Source organism: Phyllopteryx taeniolatus, chromosome 14, assembly GCF_024500385.1.
Source record: "Phyllopteryx taeniolatus isolate TA_2022b chromosome 14, UOR_Ptae_1.2, whole genome shotgun sequence".
Taxonomy (NCBI): Eukaryota; Metazoa; Chordata; class Actinopteri; order Syngnathiformes; family Syngnathidae; genus Phyllopteryx; species Phyllopteryx taeniolatus.
The window spans coordinates 14,941,446-14,952,516 of record NC_084515.1 but is presented as its reverse complement, the minus strand read 5'-3'; the positions used below and the strand labels follow the sequence as shown (position 1 = coordinate 14,952,516).

Sequence of the window (11,071 nt, the reverse complement as noted above, 5' to 3'; positions counted from 1 at the left end):
CGGTCGCCCACTCCCACTCCCCCCCCCCCCCCCCCCCCCCCCCCCCCCCCCACCCCACGACAAGCAGAGGACTCGCAGTCCCGAGTCGCACGCACTGGCCAATCAGAGCCATCATAATAATCGCCATAAAAGTACAAAAAAATAAAAACGCGTCAATCAACGTCAGACGAGAGGTAGAGCCAAGCTAAAACTCATCACTGCTGGTACTCTTACTTACTTCGACTTTGCACGGTTAATTTAAAAGTATGGCTTTATATAAAATAGTAGTTTCCATAACCAGGTGGCGTTGTCGAGCGACTACATATGACGTCACCGGACCAAACCCGGAAGACGGGTTACGGACTTCGCGCCATAGCCAAGCTAGCATAACTTCGGGATGATGTCATGATAGTTTGAACTTGCTAAAATGTGGTTTTCAGACGAAAGTGAAATAAATGTTATCATTTATTGATACAAATATGATAAATATATATTTAAAGCTAAATGTCGGATAATATCTTTGGTGTAAAACAAAAGACGTAGACGTTGAATATTCCTACGGTTGTTTAGTCCATTTCCATACCTGGAACGGATGGAAGTTCTTTGACCTGTTTTGCCGAATTCAGATGTTGGTTGGCTTGCTTGGTGAAATCGCGCCTAATACATACCTGATGCGCATCGACTTCCGGGTCGGAGTCAGTCGCGGGAGTGAGGAAGACCGATGCAAAAATAAAAGATGACAGGAACTCCTAGTCTTAATGAAACGCTGTGTGTTTATTTTAAAGTACGACTTCGTATAGTATCGTAGCATACATCGGCAGGTGGCTCTGTTCGGTTTATCCACGTAATTACGAAAATAGGGGTGTTAATTGCCTTAAAACAGGCACAAAGAAGAAGAACTCTTCTTCTTTGTGTCTAACAGCGGTTTGCAAAGTTTAAGATGCATTAACGCCACCCAATGATTTGCAATGATTCCTGCGTTGGATCACATTTAAAATGTAAATGAGGGGTCAACTGAGGGCTCACTCCTTATTGGGATCTGAATAATGCAAAGCGGTCCCAGTTTGATACACACTTATGAAATGAATTTGCTCAGACTACCTTCAGTTATGTTCTGAATAATAATTCATGATATACATTTATGTGAAGACACTGATCACGTATATGACTTCTCACAATAATTACCCAAAAATGATTCAACAAGGTAAAAAAAAACAGAGAAACAGATAATATTTGATCATGTGATCAGTAATTGCCCACCATGTTGGAGGTCGAGATCAGGAGGATAAACTAAGCTTGAAACGAAAAGACTAGTAGACAAATTTGTGTTTGTTTTTCCATTTCCATTTTCAACACCGCTTAATCTGGTTAGGGTCGCGGGACACTGGAGCCTATCCCAGCTGACTTCGGGCGAAAGGCGGACTACACCCTGAACTGGTCGCCAGTCAGTCGCAGGGCACATATAGACACGGACAACCATTCGCACTCACATTCACACCGTCACTGAGTGGGAACTGAACCCACGCTGCCTGCACCAAAGTCAGGCGAGTGTACCACTACACCATCAGTGACTGTGTTTGTTTTTGTTTTTTTATTTTTTCTGTGTAATCCCAATCAATCACGGAAATGAAAATATCACCAAGAAAGTTCTGATGATTCTACTCTGTTTTCGAGTCACAGATAATTTTTTTGTTTTGTTTTGTTCTTATACAGAAGCAGCTGTCTAGTTTGTGTCCGTCTTAATAATGCCACAATTGTCATATCAATCTGTTGTTTTCGATTTGTCAGTGTTTAAGTTCAAAAAGTATTTTTCAACATATCGACACTGTATACATATTCATAAGGCACTACAAATGTGGTGCGAGTGAGGTGTGTGTCTGGGGAGCAGGGGCGGGAGCAAAGATCGCGGACCAACGAGGTTGCAAATAAAGAATTGAGATGCACCCCCTGTGTCCGTTTTGTGCGCCTTGTTGTCTGATTAGTTTCACCTGCTCTCATCAGTCATACCCTTATGGGACAGCCAATCACCTCCTTCTCTCTGCACTTGTGTTTGGCCCAGCTGCGTCCCCCGATGTAATTTGACTGAGTGCACATTTCCGTTCAATCGTGGTTGGATCCTGTTTGTTAGTGGTCATTGCCCTTGAAACTGCCTTCATTCTGTTCATTGCTTCTTGAGTACGTCTCCTGTTTTCAGATAATAAACATTGTTGAAGGCTTAGCTTGTTTGGGTTGGTTGGGAAGGACCACAACAGGAAGATCAAGGGTTTTAATACTTTTCATAATTCTACGTTAAAATATTTAGCCTGTAAAATAGAACTTTGACATTTAGCCTTGGGGAGCTGAAACCGTTTGGGTTCAGGGACCCCTATCAGGGGAGATTTGTTTTTACAAGGAAACCCTCATAATCAAAACAATTGAACATCATGTCATATTATCATCGTATCACATGTACCCTAAACACCACAGGAAATAAAAAGGTGCCTTTTTAATAGAAAAGTCGTAATGTTGTGTACAAAATCCTATTTTCACAAGGGAGAAAGTTGTTATGAGAATAAAGTTATTTTTCCAAGAAGTCAAAGTTTAATAAGCGTAGAAAGTCATATTTTAACAAGTGAATTTAAAAGATGCAACAATATTCTTCTCCCTTTGTTCTCATAAGAAAACTATTTATGCAGGGAATGTCAGATTTATTTGACGACACATCACAATCATAAGAACCATAGCTAAGCTTGGTAGGTGTACTTGATTGATTCTATTTGTCTTATTGCAGCCCCAATGTGTACTTTTTGAAATGATATGACATCATTGTTGCCAATTATTATGTGGACCCCTCGGCGATGGCCCACGGACCACTGGACGTCCAGCAACCCCAGATTAAGAACCTATGAGTTCAACCAACTTCACTCTGCTGATTACAGCAAATTGTCATTTTGATTGTCACGTGAGACGAACCGTCTGGTAGATTAGGACAGCCCCCTTCGACTTTCTTATGCACATTTTCGATGTCTAATTAAAATAACCAGTGTGTGTCCATTTTCAATTACAATTGGATGGATAGATGGATTCTAAAGTAAGAAACTTTCCACCACTGCAGAAAACTCACGCTGTGTGGAATTTTAAATTGTCACTCTACCTTCCTTACCCCATTAAAACCATGTAAAGTGAATTCATTCCTTTGTTTGAACCGTCCATGCAATGTGCAGTGTTTTACATGTACATTTGAACATTCCGGACTCAGAGAATTAACCGCTGCACAATCCTCCCTCGCTACGTCACCGTTCACTTATTGTGGGTTCAGTGCAGACTTTCTTTTTTTTTTTCATTATCCAGTACGGTCTGTCGCCATTAGAGTAAATGCCGTTAGCTAATTGAATATAGCCTACCGCCGCTAGTTAGGACGATTGTAATCCATAACAGGTGGCATAGATACAAGGAGGATGGAAACAGCCGCGGGTGCTCTTTCAATCACTTTATCAAACAAATGGTAACAAAATACAGTAATGAAAAGCATTATTAGCACACCTGACATTTCACTGCAAACCACAGTGGCTAAAGCTATAGACGGGAAATAGCATACCTACATTACGTACGTATACGTTCACTTCTACGTCACAGTGCATACACACATTCACAGTCACATTTTCTATTGGGTAGAATGTGTGGATCGCGACCCCAAGTAGACACCCCATATGTATGTATATATTGTATTGGTTGTTGGTGGTGAAGTGTATGCATGTAACTTGAAAATATCTATAAATAATACCACAATTACTTGGTCGTTACTTTGTGGATTTCCTTGGCAGCTGTAGCAGTATTTTCATAAAACAAAGAGAGGAAATTTGGATATTTGAGAGGCTGCTGGCAATGATAGCCCGGCACACTATGGGCTCCTTACTGTGATTTGAAAATGTGGTTTTCCCCCCCGAAGATGAATTGGCCTCTTGATATTTAAAGAATGTTCATCTGAATTGGAAATTAGCATCCGGTTCAGCGCTCCTGACACTTAACATTCTCTGAAGCACCGTGCGCTTGTAGAAGGTTGAGTGGTGCTCCTTTCCCATCACCTGCTGCAAGAACCGATGTCGCCCCTTCACACAGTCTACCAACATCCAACACAATACACAATACACAGTGGACCAGCTGGGTAAATAAATACTATCAGGCAGTCTTGGATTCATTGGAGTTTTCTGTGAATATTTTGACATTTGAAATCTGACCTTTTTCTCGTCTCCCGGGACTTTTTCATGTTTCAGTGAACTATAAGTGGGTCGAAAATGCAAAAGCCGTTGGATACGGAGCGTTAAGACGAGAGGCCTCTGCGACTTCCTTGCTGTTTACCTGCTCGACATGAAACATGACCTTTCTGTTTAACGTAACACTTTCCCATTTCACCCTCCCCACTTCTGAGCTTTTGAGATCATGCACCCATAGATCTGCAACAAGCAGTGCACTGAACAAAATTAGCACCTGAGCACCAACTGGTGGAATCTATCCATTCCTTCATTTTCCATAGTGCTTGTACTCATTAGGGTTGCTGGTGAGCTCGAGCCTATCCCAGCTGACTTTCAGGTGCGAGGCGCAGTGCACCCTGGCCCACAGCCACATAAAGGAAATACTGGACAATCCTGTCTAACTCAGTAACAGGTACATAATATATTAAGCAATTTAAGGGTACCAATAATGTGGTTATTCTGATACAATGATAATTGTGCAAATGGTGCACAGAGTCCTCCAGCACGTAAGGGGCCAGTAGTGTGGTAACACTCGTCGAACACAGTTATGCAAATAACGCAGAGTGACGAAGCTACAACAATGAATACGGTAATGTCACAACAGAGATGTGCAAAATTGGCAAAAAATGGCAACTTCATGGATTTAGTGTTCATTCTTCGATAGCTTCTACCTGAGGGGGGAAGGAGGTGAAATGTTGGTGACCAGGATGTGGAGGGTCCAAGAGAATTTTGCCTGCTCTTGTCTTAGTTCTTGCAGCGTGCAAGTCCTCAAGAGTGAAGAGCGGTGCACCACTGATCCTTTCGGCAGTCCTGAGTGTCAGCTTGCAGTAGGACTTTGTCCTTCTTTGTAGCGGCACCAAACCAGACTGTGATGGATGAACACAGGATTGATTCGATGATCGCTGTGTAGAACTGCCTCAACAGCTCCCACAGCAGGCCGTGCTTCCTCAGAAGCCACGGGAAGTACATCCTCTGCTGGGCCTTTTTCAGGACGGAGTTGATTTTGGTCTCGCACTTCAGGTGCTGAAAGACTGTAATTCCCAGGAAGTTGAAGGTCTCAACGGTTTACACAGGACAGTTGGACATGGACGTGAGGGGAAGCCGTGGCGAAGGAAGTTTCCTGAAGTCCACAATCATCTCTGTGGTCTTGAGCGGGTTCTTCTCCAGGTTGCTTTGACTGCACCAAAACTCCACGCACTCCACTTCCTGTCAATATGCAGACTCGTCCCTATCTTTGATGAGGCTGCTGACTGTGGTGTCGTCTGCACACATGGACACATGCTTGGGGGGTGGATGTGGTGGTTACCCCGAGCCTCACCTGCTGTGTCCTGCCCATCAGGAAGCTTTAAATCCACCGGCAGATGGCAGGAGGGATGATGAGTTGGAGGAACTTGGAGGAGACGAGTTCAGGAATGATGGTGTTTAACGCAGAGCTAAAGTCCACCAACAGGATCCGTGCGTAGGTCCCTGCACCGTCCAGGAGTGCAGCCCCATGATGACTGCGGCATCGACCGACCTTTCTGCCCACTTGACCGCTGCAGCTTGTCCTGTCACGCTCTTCAGGTGGTGCATAATGAGGCATTCGAAGGACGTTATGACCACCGATGTCAGAGCAATGGTGCTTATTGAAATTGCTGTTTCTTTTGATTATAACTATTATAAACGATTCGAATATTTGTATTATTCTGCCTTTTTGCCATCTTTAAATAGTATTGAGTACATCTATCCTTCATTCCATTTGGTTCCAATCCCATTGGTGCTCTTTATCCTCACTGGTACCTTTTATGTACCATCAAAAAATAAGTATCGGTCCAAACTCTGGATTGTTGTGCGTATTTTTGTTACTGAAATCAAGTGATCACAAACATATCATTTATTTGTTACAGTTACTTGAAACATGGTGTTCAAAATAACCTGAGCTAATGATCTACATTCTTGTCTAAAATGAGAAAAGACATTTTTTCAACACCACCTGCTCTGGTGACGTTCCAATCCATTTTTACGGACTACTAAAACGTTCCCGCAAGGAGATGAAAAGTAATGATGCTGCGATCTATTAATCAGCATTATAGAACCCGGTCTCTTTCTATCTTGGATGTTTCTGATTGGCGATGCAATTTCTCAGGGAGTTTCAATTTACCTCACTGCGAGTAATTACTTCGGGTGGGCTAATCTCCACACTTTGTCATGTGGCGCAGTTTCTCCTGCTTTCGCTGTGCTTCCCCCCCTACAAAAATCATCATGAGTGCTCAGCATTTCTTCCGCTGGGTTCCCAATTCATTGCATAGGTAAAGCACTCAGGAAGCACACTAATAAGAATCTGATTGAAGAGCGATGGAGTCAGACACATTCCTCTCGGTAAACGGCTTGTATTAAACAATTGATCAGTCTACGGCGCTTGTGTGCTCTGTCGCCTTTTAATTTCAGACAACTAGAGGAACAGGGCTCCAAATGTGGAACGCGTGTAGCTTCTCGACACGCAATGCATGTTAAAGCCCAATTCCACTTAAGTCGGTAAGCACATACTTTGTGCAATTGCGTTGATACTGTAGGTGTGGGATTGTTTTCTAATGACTTTTAGCCCTGCGGGTGCTCAGGGATGCATTTCTTTGTTCATGTCATGTCATAAAAGGTAGAAGATAATGAGTTGGCTTCATGCGCCTTAAGATGAATCACTGCATGTAAGGTAGCCCCGTGTTTGTTTGGTTGGTTGGGATGTTGTTGTGGTTAAAAAAAATAAAAATAAAAACATATTCATGGCATTTTTTTCATTGCGCTTTGGCAGTTTCGTAGCCACCGGCACATCGAAATCCCAGACGTCTGGAGCGACCTAATTTAAGCACGCCGCAAAATATCTTCTCCGAGTGAGCTCAATGATGCAGCGTTTCTGAGTCCACCCCTCGAGGAGAGATTTGGCAGCTCCCTTTTTAGTTTTTGTCAGTATCAAAAGGTATATAAGTAACTGTAAAAATCCATTTTTATTATCGTAGTTAAGTACATTTCAGAGTCTGTACTTTTCTACTTTTACTGAAAGTGGGGAGTTTGCAATTAACAAAAAAAATAATAATAATAAATCACTTTTTGTCATATTCGTTTAAACTGCCATTCTAACCTGACAGTATTAGTAAAATGATCTGTGAAAAAAAAAAACAAATCAGGCATCTCTGTGCGCATCTTGTGCCTCGCGGGCACACCCCTGCAGTTTCACGCTGACCTATTACCTTGTGCTTCAGGAGCTTTACTGAAAATATGGTGGAATATCCACCTCTGAAAAATAGGAAAATGCCCATATTGTTTGCCAACAACTGTGCATCAGACTAGCAAGCAGAAGCAGAATGAATGATCCCTGCCCGGGCAGCTAAGAGGATTCAAAAGCAACATAGAATTTGCATCAATAATAATATTTAGTGTTACTGTAAGACTCAATTCCAAATAAATCATGCTAGATTGTTCACTAATGCTAGCTTAGTACATCGCTGGCCATGCATTCTCTGTGAGTCTTTATCACGGCTACGCATTTTCATGATTGCATGCCATTATGAATGACAATGTTCGAGAATTGCCCTCGTGCAGGTTCGTGAGGGGCGGGCTTAGTGAAGTGAGGCTACATTCAAATCTCGCAAGCAGTTTTAACACCGTAAACCCCTTTGTGTACAGACTGTAAGTACTTTTGCCACCTCTGCTTATCATCAGCACAGTGCGACTATTGTATCGTGTGCGCACATTTTAAATGCAGGAATGATGAGCCACAAGCCTGACCACGTTCTAAAAGACAACGCCCGTGATCATGCACTTGAGGAGAAATGGATTTCCGAGGCTTGGGCTGTCTTGTGTCAGCCCAAGCAGCTTTGCGTGACTGCACGTCAGCTTAGCAAGAGCTACTTAGCGCCTACAGTGAAAGGCTACCGCTGCCGTGTGAATATCCTGACGACGTGGGCCTCAGTACAAATTTAGCGAGGTGGCGCTCAGCGGACTGCACACCGCTCAGGTGGCAGCTTGACTCCCAGATTCGTTCGGCCGAGGATCAGAGCACTTCAGTCCAGTCTGTCGATGGCCTTTCGATGCCAGATATGACCCTAACCCCTTGAGGCATTGTGACGCAAAACACCAGAACAGCTTGTGTAACATACTTCCCGAATGACAGGGCAATATAGAAATCATTTGAATGCTGAATTGAGGTAATCCTGCACGAGGGCGCAAACACCAGGTGGTGTAAAGGCCCTCTTGGAATCGTTGTTCATTTCTGTGCTTCCGACAAATGAATTGTCATTGTCGCAGCCGTTTTTATATTACACAGCTCCGTGCCGACCGCAGTGCTTCCTCGCAATCTAAATTAGGTAAGCAAAAAACATGTGACTACCTCTCTCTTATCAATCAAAACTGTGCATTTTTCTCGAGATGTTTGGGTGGACGGCTCATGTTTTGGATCTCATCGGATAGTGTGCTTGCTCCTTTTGTGGATTAGACCGTCATTTGTCTGAAGTCACACAGTAAAAAGGAATCTCAAAAAGAACACCAAATCACATTTGATCCTAGTTGCTGCTTTTGTATTTTCCCCTGTGAGGATTAAACTAAGGGTTTGCGTTTCCAAAACCGAGGCTAAGTGAATAATCTATCGCAACTATCTGTTGTTGTAAACACGGCGCTCCAGACTGAGGTGTGATTTATTGGGGTGAAAATGCAAACAAGATAATCATTTGTTCTGTTCCCAATGACACTATAGACTAGAGCTTCATATAGCATTGGCACTAACTCAAAGCATTTATTTTGACAGTCACAGTATTATGCAATTGCTATTTGCGGCCATTCTTTCTCATAAGATTGTACTTGTAGTGCTTGTTTATTACCATTCAAGGTGCGCACACCAGAAGGAGCAAAATGTCAATGGGCTTTGAACCATGAAATAATGATGCACAAACCGTTTAATTCTTTACATTCTGTTTAATTATGTTATTACTGTATATTTACAATACAGTGCTATTTTTCATACAAAAAAGTCTCAAAAAATGTTTGCGTTTATTGTGAGGTTGAACGGATTAATGGCCTTTCCATTTATTGAAATCGGGAAAGGTGATTTGAGATGCGAGTATCTTGAGTATCTTTTCTCTATCTATGTGTCTATCTGTTCCAATACTTAAACGGAACAAACAAGAGGTTCTGTATCACCGCCAGATGTAAACACTGAGAAATAATCGCTGTTGATTTCTTGTCATATTTCTATATCAAACCCAAATGTTTCTGGTCTACAGCGAAAACAAAGATGAGCTCACTGTTTCAATAATTGTGCGGAAGAGTTTTTGAGGGCTCCGCGACAAGGTGTAGCCAGAGCTGTCAGTCATGTTGCTATTATGCATCACTTGGTAGGCAACACAGCGGGGAAAAGCAAAGCACTCTGAAGTGTATTTACCCATCCAACAGACACAAGGCCACTTCAGTATTCATCTCAGGTCTGGGCTCCACCAACGTGTGGTCAACAGCTTTTGACACCTGATATTTGTTATGAGCAAAAAAAAAAACATATTACATACTGCATCTATTTGGGGAAAAACGTTTTGTAATAATTAACTACCAGCTTAGAATCTTTTCATGGCTTAGTAGCAAGAGCCCAAAATTATTCATCAACGTAAAAAACAACAACAACAACTTTACAGCAGTTTTCTGTGTTTTTGTTGATGTAAGGCATTTTAGTCATTGTTGCAGCTATCCAATGTAATGCTTTTTCAATGCCTTTGCAGACAACAATTTATTATGTCTCACTTGCGTGAATAGATATAGAAATCTTGGCTTGCAATTTACAAATGAAGTGCCAACTTAACCTTGGCGTTCCGGGTTCTTTGTCACAATAAACCCCTTGTAAAATTCTGACGGACTGAGTAGATCATGTTACTGTACGTGCAAGTCATAAGTTTCAAGTCTTTATCGTCAAGTTTCAAGCGAGTGTCAAGTTACTCTGGTGAAAATCAACTCAAGTTATTACTTAGATTAAGCAAGTCATAATTCCAGTCATACGCTTTTGCTCAGTGACAACCTTAATTGCACATTAGCCACTTTGCACTCACGACTTGTAGTTGTGTTAGTTATCTGTACTAACAGGTTAACAATCACATCATTTGTTTAAATCGTTGTAAAACAGGCCTCCGTATTGTCTATAACTTTACAGTCTATGCAATGAAACGTATAACCGACATGAAGCTTTGTTCATGTTTGACCAGCTACCGGTGAGCTAAACTGTAAAGTCACCGTAGCGTACCTGTCTTTGTAGCTTGCCGTTATCTTTTTCACATTTCATGAAAAACATAATCCTTCAATGCAAATTCAATCATCTTTGGCGCTCCCCCCGACACAAAACGCAACTTTTCTTTCCAAAACAAAACATCTTATCTCGTAGTCACATACATTTAAGAAGGAGCAACTCAAATCGAATTCCTTGCTTTGTTAATAATGGATGACAGCGGGGGATACCTTTTCCAGAGAGCTGTCATACGAGGGGCTGCCTCCACGTGACGCGATGTCATTATTCAGAAGAACAGATGAGCAGCGCTGAGGATGTGCATGCATGTCTCTGTGTGGATAAGACATAAATGTATGTATGTGCTGCGCTGTTCTTCACACGACGTTTGTTTTGATTAACCAGATTCCTCTGAGCCCCACGTTACGGTGCACTACAATGAGCGAGCCTGGCTCAAAGTGCTCTTCATCAATAGTTCGGCATTTCCCCGGGGCAAATTTGACCTTCTCTCCACTGTCCATGATGTATATTTTACGTGAATGCTCTCTTAACATTCCAAACTACGCTTGCGGATTACATGCAGTCTAGTTCATTTCATAACTTTGTTGTTTGTCTACTCGTTTGTTTGTTA

The 11,071-nt window shown here is 42.2% G+C and overlaps 1 long non-coding RNA gene across 1 annotated transcript in view; it reads right to left on the bottom strand.

Annotated features, from left to right (window-relative positions):
- Positions 1-9,196: 9,196 nt before the first annotated feature.
- Positions 9,197-11,071, bottom strand: part of LOC133489278 (uncharacterized) — a 33,691-nt gene continuing 31,816 nt past the window's right edge. Inside the window, exon 5 of the long non-coding RNA XR_009791854.1 lies at positions 9,197-9,698. This is a non-coding gene — a long non-coding RNA (uncharacterized LOC133489278). The remainder of the gene's footprint in view (positions 9,699-11,071) is intronic.